This window comes from Lynx rufus, unplaced genomic scaffold, assembly GCF_022079265.1.
Source record: "Lynx rufus isolate CCGP_SWC_20201006 ecotype Redwood Valley unplaced genomic scaffold, mLynRuf1.p SCAF_10, whole genome shotgun sequence".
Lineage (NCBI taxonomy): Eukaryota > Metazoa > Chordata > Mammalia > Carnivora > Felidae > Lynx > Lynx rufus.
In genome coordinates this window covers 53,758,993-53,776,832 of record NW_025814824.1, presented here as the reverse complement: position 1 = coordinate 53,776,832, position 17,840 = coordinate 53,758,993, and the positions used below count along the sequence as shown (strand labels likewise).

Here is a 17,840-nt window from a genome sequence, read left to right as displayed (position 1 = left end):
TGGCCAAGGAGTGCAGCTCTAGGAGGGGGAACAGGCAAAGAAACAGGTTGTATTCTAGAGTTTTCAGATGAAGCATGGCCTTGCTAACACTTTGGTTTTGGCTTATTGAAACCATTTTCTGACTTCTGGCTTCCAGAGCTGTAAGAGAATAAATTCATGTTTATTTGAAACACTAAATGTGTATTGTTTTAAACCACGTCTGTAATAATTTCTTATACACCACAGAAAACTAACACAAGTCTCCTTGGAAGGTCACCATAACTACTTATGAAGAATATGGAACCTCCCTGAACATCAGATGTTTCATGCACATCTACTCTGTGGGTTTATTTCTATCCAGAAAACGAATGTAACAGAGGATGAGACCTGTGAATTGAAGGTAGGGGTGAGATAGAACTGAGGAGCAAAAATGGAAAGGTGTAAGGGATTGCCATTGCAACTTTCCTTCTCTGAATCCTCTGTGAAAAGAGTTGGTATATGTTCCCATAAGAGTTCTTTTTAAGTAACAGATTTGGGTGGCCCAGAAATGTCATTTGGATGTTCAAGTGATAAAATGTAACACAGAATAGAAGAGAAACTCATTCTATCACATTGGTCAAAGAAATGAGCACAGTTTAAGTCCAGTAAAAAATCACAGTGAGAAAAGACTCCCCCTAGAATCATAAGAAATCTGCCGTTTTAGCACTTAGGAAGATGGACCATTGCTGCTAAACCCTTATTATGATGGTAGGCTCCATCCATGGCAACAGTAAGCATTGCCTCTAAGTGGATTTCCATGCAGCAAGCGTAACTGATGGGACCTGGATCCAAAGAATATGGGAGGTCTGTTCATGAACTCAAGTGTGTTGGACATAAGAACTCTGAGTAATAAATGGATGAGAATTTAAAGGAAATATGGAAGTCCTGGTCATTTAAACGGGGTGAAAACATGTTACTGGGACACAGTCTGAACTAGTTGATCCGTCTTTCAAGACCTAAAACTAAATATTTGAGCCAAATAGACTTTTAGTTGTTGTCTGGAGTCACAAGGGCTCCTTTCTTAAAAGTTGCATGGTGGGGCACTTGATGTTTGTCAATTACATGCATAGTCAAATAATTATCAAAGCTAGCAATAACATTTTCAATATTTGAAGCTAAAACAATAAAATTTCTTGGCTTCCCAAAATTATGATGAAGTATGACTATTGTAAGTTTAAGGAGCCTATCACCAGTTAATGAGAAATTATTCACATACAGAAGACTATTTCAGCAAAATATTTTTAGCATTTCCTCCAAAGAAATCTCTGCTTCCTCTCCTGCCTAATCAAAACTTTCCTAAGTGCACTTGTCCAACTTTCAGGTGGCATCCCTAAAGCAGCTCACACTGACAAGTAACTCTAGCATGAATGGGAAGAGCACACACAATCTGTAGTCAGTTCATTAGGATTTGTGTTCCAGCTTCTAAAGAAAAAATTTTAAAGATAAAATTCTAACTTTTATACAATGACCACCAAACCTTTTATTTAACACATTCATTAACGAAATAATGAGTAAGGTATTACAGTCAGTGCAAAGGAATATCTGAAGTGCAATAACACAGATAGAGGTACACAAGGAAAACCAGTAATGACAAATTGAACTTGCCGAGATATGAAATGTTTAAAATCTAAGGGGCTATAAAATACAATATTTGAAATCACCTTTTCAGTGAATAGAAGACAGTTGTACCTCTGCCTGAAATTTGCATTTCTATGGACAAAAAAAGGCCCAACTTGCATTATCTTCAGTTTTCTGTGACTTACAGAGAAATAGTCAAAGAAAATGAAAGGTGCAGATCCCATAGAATTAAATAAGTCCAAAAAGTATACGAAAGCCCCAGATACCATTTAAAGGACCCCTACCAATCTTTTGTCCATCTTAAAGACCTTCACATTTTCTTCTGAGCCACCTATTACACACCAATTATGTGAACATAGTCAAGCTATTATAACTCTTTGAAACTCAAGCCCTTGTACTATAAGAATAAAATAATTTCCAGATCCCAGGATTATAAGGCAGAATAATTACTGTGTGTAAAATCATATTTTGTTTAGAATCACTGTATGAGGTAAATTTAGTGTTTATAAATACTATGTATTTCTTAAGTAACACTTTGCTTTCACATCAGAAAAAACAAAGAAAACTTGATCCACCTTTCCATGTAAATTTCTGAAGTCCAATTTCCACAGCTTCCTTTTCAGTACTAAAGAGTCTATTAGTACAGTTTCTAAAAGTTATCATATTAACCTAACAAAGTTTGCAAATAACTTTTTAAAAATATAATGGTTTTTATGTTGACAAATGTGTTACAATTTATAACTTAGATGAATTTGTACCACATACTAACCACCAGATTAATACTGAAATATTCTCTAAAGATTTATTTTTGGAAACTAATTCACTGAAAAAATACATTAAAGATTAATCATGTACCAGATACTATTCTAGACAGTAAATAAGAGCAGATTTGTCGTAAGTGTTACCATTTAGAAAGGGGGAGGGCATAGAAAACAAAGTAATCAATTAAGTGAACTATTTGTAAAAGTGCTGTTAAATAAATAGTATTTTTAAGAAAAGTTTATGAAGAAACTTTCACAGAAATATCTCTGAATATTTAACATATCATATGAGAAGACAAATAAGAAATATAACCTCTGAAAAAGTAGGCTGAAACAATTTTTGTAGAGTGGAAATAGAAAATGTAGAATATTTGGAAATAAGAAAGAGCTTGGTATATTCAAGGATATGAAAATGAGTAAAGAAAAAAGTGACCCAAATTTGATGAAGAAAGAAGAGTGAAAACAGATGAAGTCCCAGAGGTGGATATGGACAAGAACACACAAAACTTTCAAGATGTTTGTAAGGAATTGATATTTTATCCTACATGCAGCGAAAAGCCACTGAAGATTTTTAAACACTGGTGTAACTTAACTTTTGTTTAAGATTTGGATTTAAACAAACAAACAAACAGAAACTAAGTTGGGCTAGTGTGAGTGTGATTCAAATTGTTATCAGGGATCAAGGTTGTTGTAGTAATAATCTAGGTATTTGATAATAGTGTCTGAGACCAGAATATTGAAGTAGAAATACGCAGTTGAATTTGAGCCATAAGTTATTAGTAGAAAACAAACAATTTCTTCATGGAGTAGATGGGTGATAAGAGAAAAAGGAACCAATGGTGAAATTTTAGCTTTCTTGACTGACACAGGTAAAATAATACAGTACCATTTACTGACACAGGGATGAATGAGGTGACAGCAGAGTTCTCTGTGTATGCATGTCAATGTGTCAACAGATCAACTTAGGAATTTTATAACTTAGAATGTGGAAGACATCTACACGAGGTGAAAATAAGGAAATAAGGGATCTGAATACTTAATCTCAGGCATAAAGAAGATATACACATTTGGGAATTAGTGACTCAAGAGAGGCTCACCAATGTAGACAAAGAAGAAAAAGAGCACCTGCAAACAAGTACCGAGGTGCTCATTTTTAAAAAGATTGCTAAGAATATATTTGAATGTTAAGGGATCTATTTACAAAGAGAAGGCTGCTTGAGGATATAGGAAAGAGGAGATTTCCAAGGGAAGGTACAGTTTTAAATGTTTTATTACAGAAAATTTTACATATAACCAAAAGTACAAAGAAGAGTATGATAAACTTCTATGTCTCTCCATCCTGGTTTTAAGTTTTCAACATATGGCTAATCTCGTTCATCCCTATTTCCTGTGCTTCCTTCCCCACTCCCCCAATGCCAGCTGTTGTTTTTAAAGAAAATACTGCAAATGGTGGTGGCTGGGTGGGTCAGTCATTTAAGCATCCGATTCTTGGTTTGGGTTCAGGTCATGATCTAATGGTTCCTGAGATCTAGCCCTGCATCAGGCTCTGTGCTGACAGCACAGAATGTGCTTGGGATTCTCTCTCTCCCTGTCTCAGTGACCCTCCCCTGCTTATACTCCCTCTCTCTATCTCAAGTAAATAAATAAATTTTAAAAATACCCAAAATTGCATTATTTCTTCCTTAGACACTCAATGGAATGAAATATTGAGAAAGTAAGCCAAAATGAGATCCTGAGCACAAATAAGTTGTGTCCAGGTACAAATACCTGGTCAGAATTTGAAATAGAAGAATTTTTGATGGAAGCTTAAAGATAATAGCATAATTCAGAAGAAGCTACTATAGGGAATAAGAACAATTTTGAGATAAAAACTTTTCACTATTCTTTGAAATGATCTATTTATATAAAATCTATTATTTATATAAAAATATAACCTTTTCATGATGAAAAATAAAAAAAATAACCTAAATAACAAACAAAAGAGAGCTGGCATTCACACATTCAAAAATGAGGTGTATGAATAGAGTACTGTCTGTAGTATAACTGTAGATAAGAAAGGAGTTGATGATTATGCTTCCTAAATTTTTCTCTGGCATCCCTGAGAGTTTAATTATGTCAATACATTTCCATAAATTTCAATTAACCTCTGTCATAATTACTTTCTACACACCTTATAAATTACATTGACATTTACCTGTCTTTCAAAAAGATAATTATCCTTTAAAAAAATGATTAGGAAACTTCTTTGGAAACTATTCTTTTAAAGTGAGGAATGCCACCTCTCCAAGTAGTAAGATAGATACATAGATAGATTGATAGATAGATAGATAGAAAAATAGATAGTAGATAGATGGTAGATAGAGATGGGGATATATAGGTAGATACATGAAATTTCAAATCAAGTATGATTTGTGAAGGAGATATACATAATTGGACATTGGTATATTTAGGATGTTTTATTGAGGGGACAAGGGACATTAAGCAGGAATACCGATTCTTAAATTCACCATTATCCTTGTTTTAGTTCTTGTACAGCTGGTATTAGAGCTGCAGGGGAGTTATACATTTGCGTAATCAAACATTGACCTCCCTCAGTACATCACAGTCATCTTCTCTTCTGAAGAACCAAAGGTTTTGCTAAGTACTATTTACTGTGGGACTAGCCATAGACACATGAAGAATGAATTAGAATCAAAGAGTTTCTGAATGAGCCGCATAGTAAGAATTTCATCAGGTCTGTGATCTGGAATAACATTGAAGGAAAAAATACATACAGACATTTAAATTAAATATCTGTTGTAAGTTAGATGGATATCTGTGTTGAAGTAAAAATGTCATAAAAAGAAAAAGTGAACTGCTAAAAATTGGGGAGGAACTTGGTGTGTCTTGATTTTATATCATTTTGTATATTGCTTAAAGCGATGTGTGTGTGTGTTTGTAAATTTTAAAGATAAGCAGGAAGAAAAACAGTCATTTTTTTTAAAAGTTCTTTATTTATTGGGGTGCCTGGGTGGCTCCATTGGCTAAGCATCCAATTTCAGCTCAGGTCATGATCTCTTGGTTTGAGCCCTGCATCAGGCTGTGCACCGACAGCTCAGAGTCTGGAGCCTGCTTCCGATTCTGTGTCTCCCTCTCCCTCTCTCTCTCTCTCTCCACCTCCCCCATTTGTGCTCTGTCTTGCCCTCTCTCAAAAATAAACAAACATTAAAAAAATTTTTTTGAAGTTATATATATATATATTTGTAAATTTTATAATAAAGTCATTCCAAGGTTGCTTCTGAGTTAAGAATTCTGGGAGTTCTTGTAATAATAAATTGTACTTCTTTAATATGTACATAGCATGAATATCTTAAAACATTTAAAATCTATGTAATAAGGAAAATATTTAAATAGTATAAAGAGGCAGTAAAATTGACAACTGGATGTAAGTAGTTCAAATTAATTTGGGACAACACTATATAATCTGCAATAACCTAAATTTGTCTTCCAATTTCCAAATTCTTATCTCTCCTGGTACATGTAAACATATAAATGTTCCTTCTTTGTCTCAAGGCATATTGAGAATCATGACGACTGTCATATAGTGTGTGTGTGTGAGTAAGTGGCAAGGAGGAAGTATATTGTAGTTAATAGTAACAATCCAACTTTGATATGCCAGGACTCCACTGGTATCCAGGTTAAAATGAGCATTTTGTTCTAGTCATCCCTTAATCAAGACTGATAATTGACCTTCGTAGCCATCTTCCAGGGGCTGCTGCTGGTGTTGTTGGATAGACAATAATCTGAGTATCAAGAGAATCATATTGAATGTGTCTAGGGACTTTTGTCTTCCGATGATAGAGGAAGATAAAACCTAGCCCTGTGACAGTAATAAACTTTGGACAAAATATGAAAATAAAAAGGAGTACAACCAATTTAAGGTATTGAGGAGTAATGAAAGTATGCACACTAGTGTACATGTGAAAGAAAGAAATAGCAATTGGTGATTTTCCTTTTTTTTTTTTTTTGTCGATTTTACCCTGAAGAATGGTCCCTGTTAATATCTGTGTATTTTGTGTCTAAAACAGTAGAGATTTATGTAAATGTTTTCCCCACTGTGCCTGAGATGAATGGTTACCTCCAAAACTGTATGTTCACATCTTAATCCCTCAAGCCTGTGAATATTACCCTACAAGGGGGGGGGGTGGGGAATGGGTCTTTGAAGATGTAATTAAATTAAGGATTTTGAAAATTGATCATCCTGGGTTGTCTGGGTGGGCTGTAAATCCAATACAAATATCCCAGTAAAAAAACATACTGAGCAGAGACACAAAAATACACAAAGGTTAAGCATTGTGAAGATGAAGACAGAGATTGGAGTGATGTTACCATACGTGGAGGCACTCCAAAGCATACCTGGAGTCATTAAAAGCTAGTAGAGCCAAGGAATGGATTATCCCTGGCTCCTGAGGGAACACAGCCCTGATGATACTTCTCCTCCTTTTCTCCTGTGGATTTCTGGAGTTGTCTCCACCTCTTTGCTGATTGCTCAATTAGCCATACCCATAAGAAGCACAACAGTTCTCTAGGTTGAGTTTCAAAACAATTGGGAAGCAATTTTCTGGCTAAGTTTTCCAGCAAAACCACTGCTGCTGCTTTCCTTTGTCTGTGTGTTAGGTGTCTGGTTGGTGGTGGCACCGCATAAATGATATTGGGTTGGATAGTGTGTGTGGAGGGGCTGGTGGAGGTTGACTGGTCTAGATAGTACTACTGTTAGCCAAGGTATTACCCAAGGACCTTTATACAAGAAAAAATGCTGGGCTTTAGGGGAATTGAGCACATTTTTTTTTTTGTCCTCTTGATCCTAATATATTTAGTGGTCTAATATAGCAGGATGATTTATAATCAGAATTCTTGATTTTGAGTCCCTGCCTTGCCATTCACTAACTGTATATACATGGTAAATTTTCGAATGTCCTTGAGATTCAACTCCTCTATTAAAAAAAAAAAAAGTATTGAGTCTAGCTTTTTGATAGAATTCTATGATAAAAATATGTAGCTTTTTTAGTGTAGTATATGCCAATTTACTAAATTAAATTATAGCAGAGTATATGCCAGTTATTCTAAGGTATTCCAAAAGAGGTAATTCTTTACTTATTGTTATAACATGTTTGTATTTATTTATTTAAAGTGCATATACATTTGCTTGCCTATTATTTGCGACTTACCATACAGAATAGCCTACACGGTCATACTCAGTCAAGTCCATGAACATTTTGTCTGTCTGTGGGGTCTCCGATGGAAATATCAGGTGGCATATTATGAAGGATTATGACTTTACCTTCTGCTGTTGGCTTCAGGGACTTGACAGATGCCACATATTGTGGTGAGCCATCATGGTCTCAAATGAAGGAGTTTTTCCAAAATCTTATAAATCTTTCCTTGACTTTGTCCTGTACCAGTTTTTGGAATATTAATATCAATTAACTTTTAAACAAAGTCCAAGTGTTATTTCAGCAAGTCCTGGTTTACATGGAAAGCTAGCTCTGCCACTTACTAGCTAGCACCTGGTAAGTTCAGTCTCCGTATCTGTGAAATCAGGACACTCATTTCTACCTCATGGGGTTATGGTGAGATTTAGATAATTAATTGGATGTGAAACCTGGCATATGTTTGTTACCCAAAAAGTGATAGCTATTTTTAATATGTACTTATTTGTTTTTTCTTTTCCTTTAAAATAATTTCAAGTAACAGGTTTATTTCTGCCTTCGGTTGTTTCAGGATTTTGCTTAAAGTTTTCTGGTTTAATGGAATTTGGGGGGGGAGGATTATTTGTTTTAATGGATTTTTTAAATTCCTTTTTAGAGAGAGGGAGCACAAGCTGGGGAGAGGGGAAGAGGAAGAGAGAGAGGGAAAGAATTTTAAGCAGGTTCATGCTCAGCGTAGAGGCTAACACAAGGCTTGATCCCATAACCCTGGGATCATGACCTGAACTGAAATCAAGAGTTGGACGCTCAGTCCAGTGAGCCACCCAGGTGCTCCTATTTTAATGGATTAAAAAAAAATGTTTTATTTATTTCTGAGAGCGAGAGAGACAGAGCACAAGTGGTGGTGGGGGGAGGGGGACGGCAGAGAGAGAGGGAGACACAGAACCCAAAGCAGGCTCCAGGCTCTGAGTTGTCAGCACAGAACCTGACATGGCTCAAACTCAGAAACCACCAAAGTGGGACACTTAACCGGCTGAGCCACTCAGGTGTCCCTTAATGGATTTTAATCATATTTTCTTTTAATCTTTTAGGCTAAAGAAATGACACTTTAAAGAATATTTTGTTTATCATATAACTCATTAACAAGTTAAACATTATCATGGTGTAAAAACAGCAGAGAATAATAATTGTAGATAAATCAAGGGCAGAGATGGATGCACATATAGATATGTAAATAGCAGGTAGATTGGAAGAGAGGAGAGAGGCTTGGATGGATGATAGATATGTAAAAATAATGTAAATACATGTAGATAATTGGTAGCAGATAGCTATATAACAGATAGGTAGAAAGGGTAGGTGATAGATTAAAAAAAAATAGAGGCAATATAAAAAATAGCTGGAAGATAGATGAGAGGGAGTGATGGTTGAATAAGGAGAAAGGTAACTGGATCATAATATATATGTTATTTAAAAAATATGAATTAAACCTGTTTTCTTAAAATTAAAAAAGGAAACAGAAAAAATTTAAGTTTTAAATGATTTTTTTAGCTACATGAAGAGTCATTATTTCCTGAATATTTTTTTTACTGATTACAATATAATAAAACATTAAGAGTACAAAATAATTTGTAATTTTACTTTTCTGTAATTTTAATTATTTTTAATGTGATATTAGCTCTTGATTTGCTGTGTTGAAAGTGAATTAAATTAATAATTCTCAAATCCACTCCACCCTCCTCCCATCAATATATTTGAATAACTTATTCATTTTAACATGACCAGAGATATAACGTTTATATTCTATTCTATACTCCTAATTTGCAAATATTTTTAGATTAATTCTGTATTTAAATGTTTTCATTGATCTCTATGAGTTATTTTTATGTGTGCTAATTTTTTGAGCTCATTTTTTGAGTCATTCATAATATACTGTATTTGCTGTTTTGCATTTTCTTTATTATGTATCCAGGATTATACATGGCCTTACTTCTTACATGTTAAAAAAATGTCTACTTGGTACTTGACAATAATATTTTCAGTTTACAATTGTTTTTCCTCTAAGAACTTTGGAGTTTCCATTGTTCTTTGGCATTAAATGTTCTTTTGGAGAAATGTGAGACCAGCCTGATTTCTAACTTTTGGGAATGATGTAATATTTACTCTCAGAGAAGTAAATAGCTTTTCCTCTTCCATGGTATGCTTTGGTGTTTTATATATGTAATGTGTATTTGTTGGACATGTGTAAATTTTTAGTGTCAGTTCTTTATTCATTTTTCAGTACTTTGTTTCCAGTCTCAAGTTCTCTCTCTCTTTCTTTTTTCTTTTTTTTGTAATTATCATCTGATGAATTAGCGTTGTCTCTAATTTACCTTCTTTAAAATTGCTTTAATTTGTCTTGTGAAACCATGGTTTGCAAATGTTTCTCCTAAGTCCCTCCGTTCATTTTTAGCAACAGCTATTAGTTTGTACTTTTTTAATTTTAATTTTTATTTTTACAAAACCACCCTTAATTTTAACCAATTCAAACAAACAAGGCAATTAGTACATAAAATTCGACAGAACTAAAGTAAACTTCTATATCCTCAATTTACAGATTCATTTTTGAAAGTTTGTAAATAATTTATAGGGGCTACCAGTAGGTGGTGCTCAAACCAGACGGCTGCCTTCACAAGCCTATATTGCATTGGGTTCTATGGAGTTAAGTACCCCAACTAGCCCAACTAAAGCTTTTCTGGATACTACTTCCACTTTCCTTCCTCCATTTAGTGGTAGGCATTTTCTGCAGCTAAGTGATTTCTTTGCAGGGGAGGGGTGAACAATAAATCCCTTCCAGTATATAAGATTTCTTATGCTGGCTACCATTTATTGACATGCTGTTTAAGAATCTTACCAATCTCCACTCCTCTAATCTTAAACCAATAGTAATCAACATATTTGTACAAATAAGAGGAAGAAAAATAATGGTATTTTGGAGCTGTGGAGACAAAGTCTTATTAAGTTTTAATTTACACTGTCCCTGGTAATACTGTTGAGAGACCATAAATGTCAGCAGTATAAAATACAAGGTGTCCTGTGATTTTGCCTATTTCAAAGCAACTTAAAATTTAGGGGTCAAATAGGGTCTTACGGAATTAACGTCCAAATAGTCAAGATGCGTGGAATGTTCTATCAAATGCACCAGTGTTCTTCAGAGATTTGCCACCTATCCAAAACTAAGAACTTAAGACTACAATGTTGTCAATCAAAGAAAAGTACTGTTAATTTACCAGTGTACATACTTTATAGAAGTTACAAAATAAACACAGTAGAGTTTAATGAGCTCTTCACTTTCCAACCCGTCCATCAAATTCACTTGGAATGGTCATTCTTTTATTGCTTCTCATTAGGTAATGATTTTGGAAGGACATCTTTAGCAAAATCTTGAAAACATTTTCAACTTAAAGCTTACCCTACAGTCCAAGACAAGTCCTCATTTAGGTTGAGTATTGCCACTTTGGGTTTTAAATCTCCAGTGCAGCAATGTTCCCTCTTCACTCAAGCTTGGCTTAGATGAAAATTCCTATTGGAGGTGGGTTTCTAGTTCTCAAGTGACAGTAAACGTCCAGTATATACTTTGTTCTCCTACAGTTTGGATACAATGAACTCTACCATTAAATATAATAATGTTGTTTAATGGCTGACCTTTCAGGGTACTTTAAACTACAAGATTTATAAATGCAACAAAGCACTCCAGTAACTAAGAAACTCAATTATGACAATGTATCAAGTTTACTCAATAGTGATAGTATACAAATTTTATATGCAACACATTGAGGTTTGTATTACAGAATTTAACCATTTATAGCCTACCTTAATGATGTTACTGTTCTAAACTATGTTGCAGATCCCCTTTTCCCATAGCTCTATGTGCTTGTTTCTTTCCCTTACCTGGTAAAAACGTTTCCCAGCCCAGGGGAAAACAACCCATTAACCCAATTCTCAGTTTCAGCAGATATTAACACCAGGAACAGGTTATGGGAAACTCTTAATCTTTTACCTGAATAGTACAAGGTTACAGTGTTGACCAAAAGAAGACACAGGTTTCTCATTAAACTTTTGTTTTATTGGGTCTCAAAATTCTATGACAGATTTTTGGTCAAGTTGTTTCCATTAAAAAGTACTGATTTTAAAAACTAATAACTTAAAACTGCCACACACAAAAAAAACCAAATTGTCCACAAAACATTCTCCTTTCCTTCTGAAGGCTTGACAATGCATTGTTATCATTAACCAGTCTTTTACTATTATGCCTAAGTGGCCAATTGACACAAACAGTTCTGAGACTGTTCTTCCACCACTGATTAAGACTGGGGTAGTAGGTATTGGGGATAATATTCATTTAGCCTTCCGAGCTTTCTGGGCAGACTTGGTGACCTTGCCAGGTCCAGCTGCCTTCTTGTCCACTGCTTTGATGACACCCACAGCAACCGTCTATCTCATGTCATGAACAGCAAAACGTCCCAGAGGAGCATAGTCAGAGAAGCTGTCAACACACATGGACTTGCCAGGAACCATATCAATGATGGCAGCATCACCAGATTTCAAGAACTTGGGACCATCTTCCAGCTTTTTTTCCAGAATGACAGTCAATCTTCTCCTTCAGCTCAGCAAACTTGTGGGCACAGTGCAGCACAGGTGCATATCCACACTGATTTGGCCTGGATGGTTCAGGATAATCACCTGAGCCGTGAAGCCAGCTGCTTCCATTGGTAGGTCACTTTTGCTATCACGAGCCACATTGCCACGATGAACATCTTTGACAGATACCTTGTTGACATTGAAGCCCACATTGTCTCCAGGAAGAGCTTCACTCAAAGCTTCATGGTGCATTTCAACAGACTTTAACTTCAGTTGTAACGTTGACTGGAGCAAAAGTGACCACCATGCCTGGCTTAAGAACACCGGTCTCCACTCAACCCATAGAAAGAGTACTAATACCACCAATTTTGTAGACATCCTGTAGGGGCAGACACAAGGGCTTGTCAGTTGGACGAGTAGCTGGCAGAATGGAATCCAGAGCTTCAAGCAGTGTGGTTCCACTGGCATTGCCATCTTTACGGGTGACTTTCCATCCCTTGAACCAAGGCATGTTAGCACTTGGCTCCAGCATGTTGTCACCATTCCGACCAGAAATTGGCACAAATGCTACTGTGTCAGGGTTGTAGCCAATTTTCTTAATGTAGGTGCTGACTTCCTTACCGATTTCCTTGTATCTCTTCTGGCTGTAGGTTGGCTCAGTAGAATTCATTTTGTTAACACCAACAATAAGTTGTTTTACACCCAGTGTGTAAGCCAGAAGGCCATGCTCACAGGTCTGCCCATTCTTGGAGATAGATGCTTCAAATTCGCCAACACCAGCAGCAACGATCGGGACAGCAGAGTCGGTCTGAGATATGCCTGTAATCATATTTTTGGTAAATTCTCTGTCCTGGGGCATCAATGATGGTCACATAAAACTTGCTGGTCTCAAATTTCAGGTGATAACCACCTTCACGTTCGGCTTTCAGTTTATCCAAGACCCGGGCAGACTTGAAGGAGCCCTTTCCCATCTCAGCAGCCTCCTTCTCAAATTTTTTGATAGTTCTTTTGTCAATCTCACCGCATTTGTAGATTAGATGACCATTAGTGGTAGACTTGCCCAAATCTACGTGTCCAGTGATGACGATGTTGATATGAGTCTTTTCCTTTCCCATTTTGTTTTAGGTTTAGAGGTGGTTTTAATGACACTTGTGTTCTGGCAGAAAACCCGTTGCAAAACAGTTTGTACTTTATTAATTTTTTCTTTAATCCTGTTGTTTTGGCCCTTGCTTATTTTCCTATTTGTCATTGGTTTTATTTAAATCTGTTTTTTTATGATCTTCTAATTGGCTTTTTTATTTAATTAATTTGCTTTTAAGATATTTTACAGCATGGAATAATCATTAAAGTATTATTTTATGCCTTGAATTATATATATATATATAATATATATAAATATATTTATATAAATTATATAAACATATAAATATATAATATATATATTATATATATATATATATTATGAATTATATTTCCTTCAAGTCTCTTTGTTGGTTGTTGTATACTATTCCTATTCAACTTTGATTTGTGAGTCCTTGACTTCCTTCCCACAATTTATGGGCTGTTGTATTTCTTCCTTTATCACTTCTGTTTTGGTTTTGGATACCTTGTGATATTTTTGAAATAAGGAAGATGGCTGAATATTCAGTCTTCTTTTATGTACCCTTATGATGATATTGAGTATAGATTAGTGAGAGATGGAGGTAATAACTGATATACTCATGAAGAGCATACCAGTATCACTATGAAACTCGTTGGTCAGCACTATCAGCAAGTGATTATTTTAAGAATCAAGGTCCCTGAGAGCAATAGGGAGGATGAGATCTCAAAATAGTAGAGGCCAGGTATTGGTGCTTAACAATCAAAGCATGGTGATGATATTTTATAATGAACAGCAAGGTCAGAGTGACATCAGGGACCTAAGAATTATGCAGATACTTAATAGAAAAAGGTAAAATGGATGAGTGACTAATATTGATGATATTGCTCAATATATGTTATCAAAAACAATCCAGGATAGATGATCAGGAGTCTGAGAGACATTGCAATAGAAAAAAAAAATCACAAACTTTTCCAGGCCTGAATCAGTTTTTACACCTGAAACCATTGACTGAAGGAGAGGCCAGATCCTCAAAGAAAGTAAAAGTGATCATGATTTCCCTTTGTTCTCTCACAAATGGACTGCAATTACTCTGAAAACTGAAAAATAGGAAAAGGAGAATACAACTCTAGTGTTGTAGATTAAAAGTTTGGGTTGACAGTAAAGTTTGGGTGGTCCCTGCTCCACCACTACTACTCTGCCCTTAGAGGTAGGGCATATGAGCTTTAGGTAATAAAATGGGGTACTGTCCCAAGTCTGTTAAGAGTAGATCCATGGAATATTGGCATGCTATTGGGCCTTGGTAGAGACAAAACATCTTGCCATAGAATATCAAGTGACCATGTGGCCAGAGCTGCTGTAAGTGAACAGATGTATTGTCCTAAGTTTAAATGGGGCATCAGTCCACTGAAAAATGGAACTTCTATTTCATAGATTGGTCACAAGCAAAGTTAGAAAGAAAACACAAACTGCAGAAGTAGAACAGATGACTATTTTTTGTAATTATTTTATTTATTTTTGAGACAGAGACAGAGCATGAGCAGGGGAGGGGCAGAGAAAGAGGAAGACAGACTCTGAAGCAGACTCCAGGCTCTGAGCTGTCAGCACAGAGTCCGATGTGGGGCTCAAACTCACTGTGAGATCATAACCTGAGCTGAAGTCGGATGCTCAACCGACTGAGCCACCCAGGAGCCCTGAGCAGACTACTATTGATGCTCCTTTCAACTCAACCCTGTGGCTATATTGGGGCAGAGTACTTCCATTATGAAGAAATGATGAAGGAAAGAATTCAGACTTGATTCATCAATGAATGGGATGGGTCTGTTGTTACAAGCCAGAATGTACTGTAGCCCAGTTCAACAAAAACCTTGAAAGAGAAGGATGAAAATAAATTTTCATTACAGCTAGAACTTCTAGTAGATAAAATGGTCCTTCACTTTGTGTCCAAAGATATGTGTGTATATATGTGTGTGGGTATGAATCACAGGCAGTGGCAAATGGCTGGTTGGTCACGTCTGGAAGGGAAAAGGATTGAAAATTTGGGGTCAAGAGTTCCTGGGAAAGTGGCATATGGCTTATTCTTTAAAATGATTGGAATAGTAGATTCACTTTGTTCAGTGAAAACAGTAATGATCATTATTTACAGCACATATATTTCCGATGTCCTTCTGTTATTATAATATAAGTAGTATACTTCATATGTAGTACATTTATCCTTGTTTTGAAAGCCTGACGCATTCAGGCTTAAGTATTTGTTTCCTTATTAGATTATCATGCTCAAATCCTTACTCTAAATTTTTCTAGTAATTTGTTAAAAAACAAAACAAAACAAAATCTTCTCATTTAGTTACATGTTCTGCATATATATTTTCTTAAAACTATGTGCAGTAAGATAATTTATTTTGGAATTTGAAAGTGTAGTATATGCTGAAAGAGATGAATGAATGTAATTATAGCTCATTACCTAAAATGACATGAAATTATGAGAACTGGTTTGGTAGTTTGTCTACATTTTTTAAACCTGAAGACAAAATTTTGTAGAAAGATAATTTTGAAAAAATTATTTTATCAAAATTATTGCCATTAAGTAGTATCTACAGGAATGATTGTATTTGATCAATGTGGTATGTGTAGAGTATAATATACACATATATATTCTGCTTCTTTAAAAAAATCTATGACAACAAAAGCATATTTCAAGGGACTCACCAAAATGGTGAATATTAATTGGGAATCAAGCTTACTACATCAGGGAGTTTTGAAACTTTGTAGAACTAGATTTGGGGAGAGCAATATTGAATGAATTTGACAGAAGAATAAATAGAATTATGTTATCATATTAAAATTACCATGTAGCAGAAATGATTTCGCCTTGTGATTTTAAACTGTATTTATAACCCTTGTTACTAGAATCCTGTCTTTCTCTTTAGGATTGTATTATCTTGTATTGTTTGTCTCATCTTAGTTGGTTTATTATCCTCTTTTCCTTCATATGGCAAAGAAACACCCCACTTTGATTTATCTGCTTTAACAAGCGTTTGGGTCTCCAGTGTGTCTAATCTTGAAATTGTTGCTTGAAATTCCAAATTAAAATAGCCTCATCTAAAGTAGCTAATACATGCTCCTTTTAATGGTAATAAAAAGTTAAATTTGTAAAGCGAGGTTGTATAGTGATAGAAGAATCTGGGGGCAAGAAGATTCATCATGTATTATGTGGAAAAGGCTAAGATGTGCCAGTGTGGTTATATTTGACAATCTATAACCTTCAAAGGAGGATAATTTCTTCCAGTGTACAAGGCATATTCTTTTTTCATTTTTCCTTTATGAGTAGTTTTCAAGTACTTTAACACAACTGATGAGAAATCACTTGGGAGGGGCAATTAATAATAAGAAATAACTGCCTGCCTTATATCAGGACCTCTCAGAGTCCATTTTTACTGGGATACAATAATATGCTTGCCTATTTTGGGTAGTTGCATTAAAAAAAATCAAATGAAAGAGAAAGAAAAGTAAATTGATAAATTGGGGTGATAAAACAATAAGAAATATAGAAACATGCTCAGGAAGGCCATGTAAGCATGTATTTAAAAATATAATTTGTTTCTGGCATTTTATGGTAATAAATCTTTAGGTATTAAATGAATACTTCATTTCCATTTAGAAATGGTTACAATAAAATGCATAATATATATATTCAGTTAACATATTTTATGACATTATAAGGTTTGATATTTAATATATTATCAAATGACAGTTATGAAAGTGTGTTGTCCAAATGTACTGACAATCTCCTGGAATTGATATTAATTATTGCCAAGTCTCAGTTGATTAAATCCAAGATAATACAATATACAGCAGTCTAAAATTTTAGTAAAAAGTCATTATAACACATATAAAAAGTATATATTATGTATGTATATTATAATATATTACACATTATACTTGAAACATATAAAGTATATATAACATAATAATTATATAATACATGATTATATGTGTATCTTTATGCCCATCTATATGCAATTATATTAAATGTATATAACTATACTATTTTTAAACTATTACTTTTGATTGACTTATCTCTCCTTATGTCAGACTGCTCTCGTAATAGGTATAAATTTATATTAATTCTTTTATTTTTATATTTTTTAATTTCTAGAGAGAGCGAGAGAGTGCAAGTAGAGGAGAGGGGCAGAGGGAGAGGAGAGAGAGAGAGAGGGAGGGAGGGAAGGAGGGAGGGAGGGAGAGGGAATCTTTGTTTCCGATTCTGTGTCTCCCTCTCTCTCTGCCCCTCCCCCGTTCATGCTCTGTCTCTCTCTGTCCCAAAAACAAATAAACGTTGAAAAAAAAAAAATTTAAAGCAGGCTCCCCGCTCAGCATGGAGCCAGATGCAGGTCTTGATCCTACGACCCTGAGATCGTGACCTGAGCAGAAATCAAGAGTCAGACACTCAACCGAATGAGCCACCCCGGTGCCCCATACGGTAATTCTTAGTAACCAGGAGAGAGAATCCTCCTAACTTGGCCTTTTTAAAAAATTTATTAGATTTATGTATAATAAACTATATACATTTATGATTTA

General features: G+C 35.0%; 1 pseudogene; it reads right to left on the bottom strand.

The window, feature by feature from the left end:
* Positions 1 to 11,900: 11,900 nt before the first annotated feature.
* Positions 11,901 to 13,275, bottom strand: LOC124525882 (elongation factor 1-alpha 1-like; annotated as a pseudogene).
* Positions 13,276 to 17,840: the final 4,565 nt, after the last annotated feature.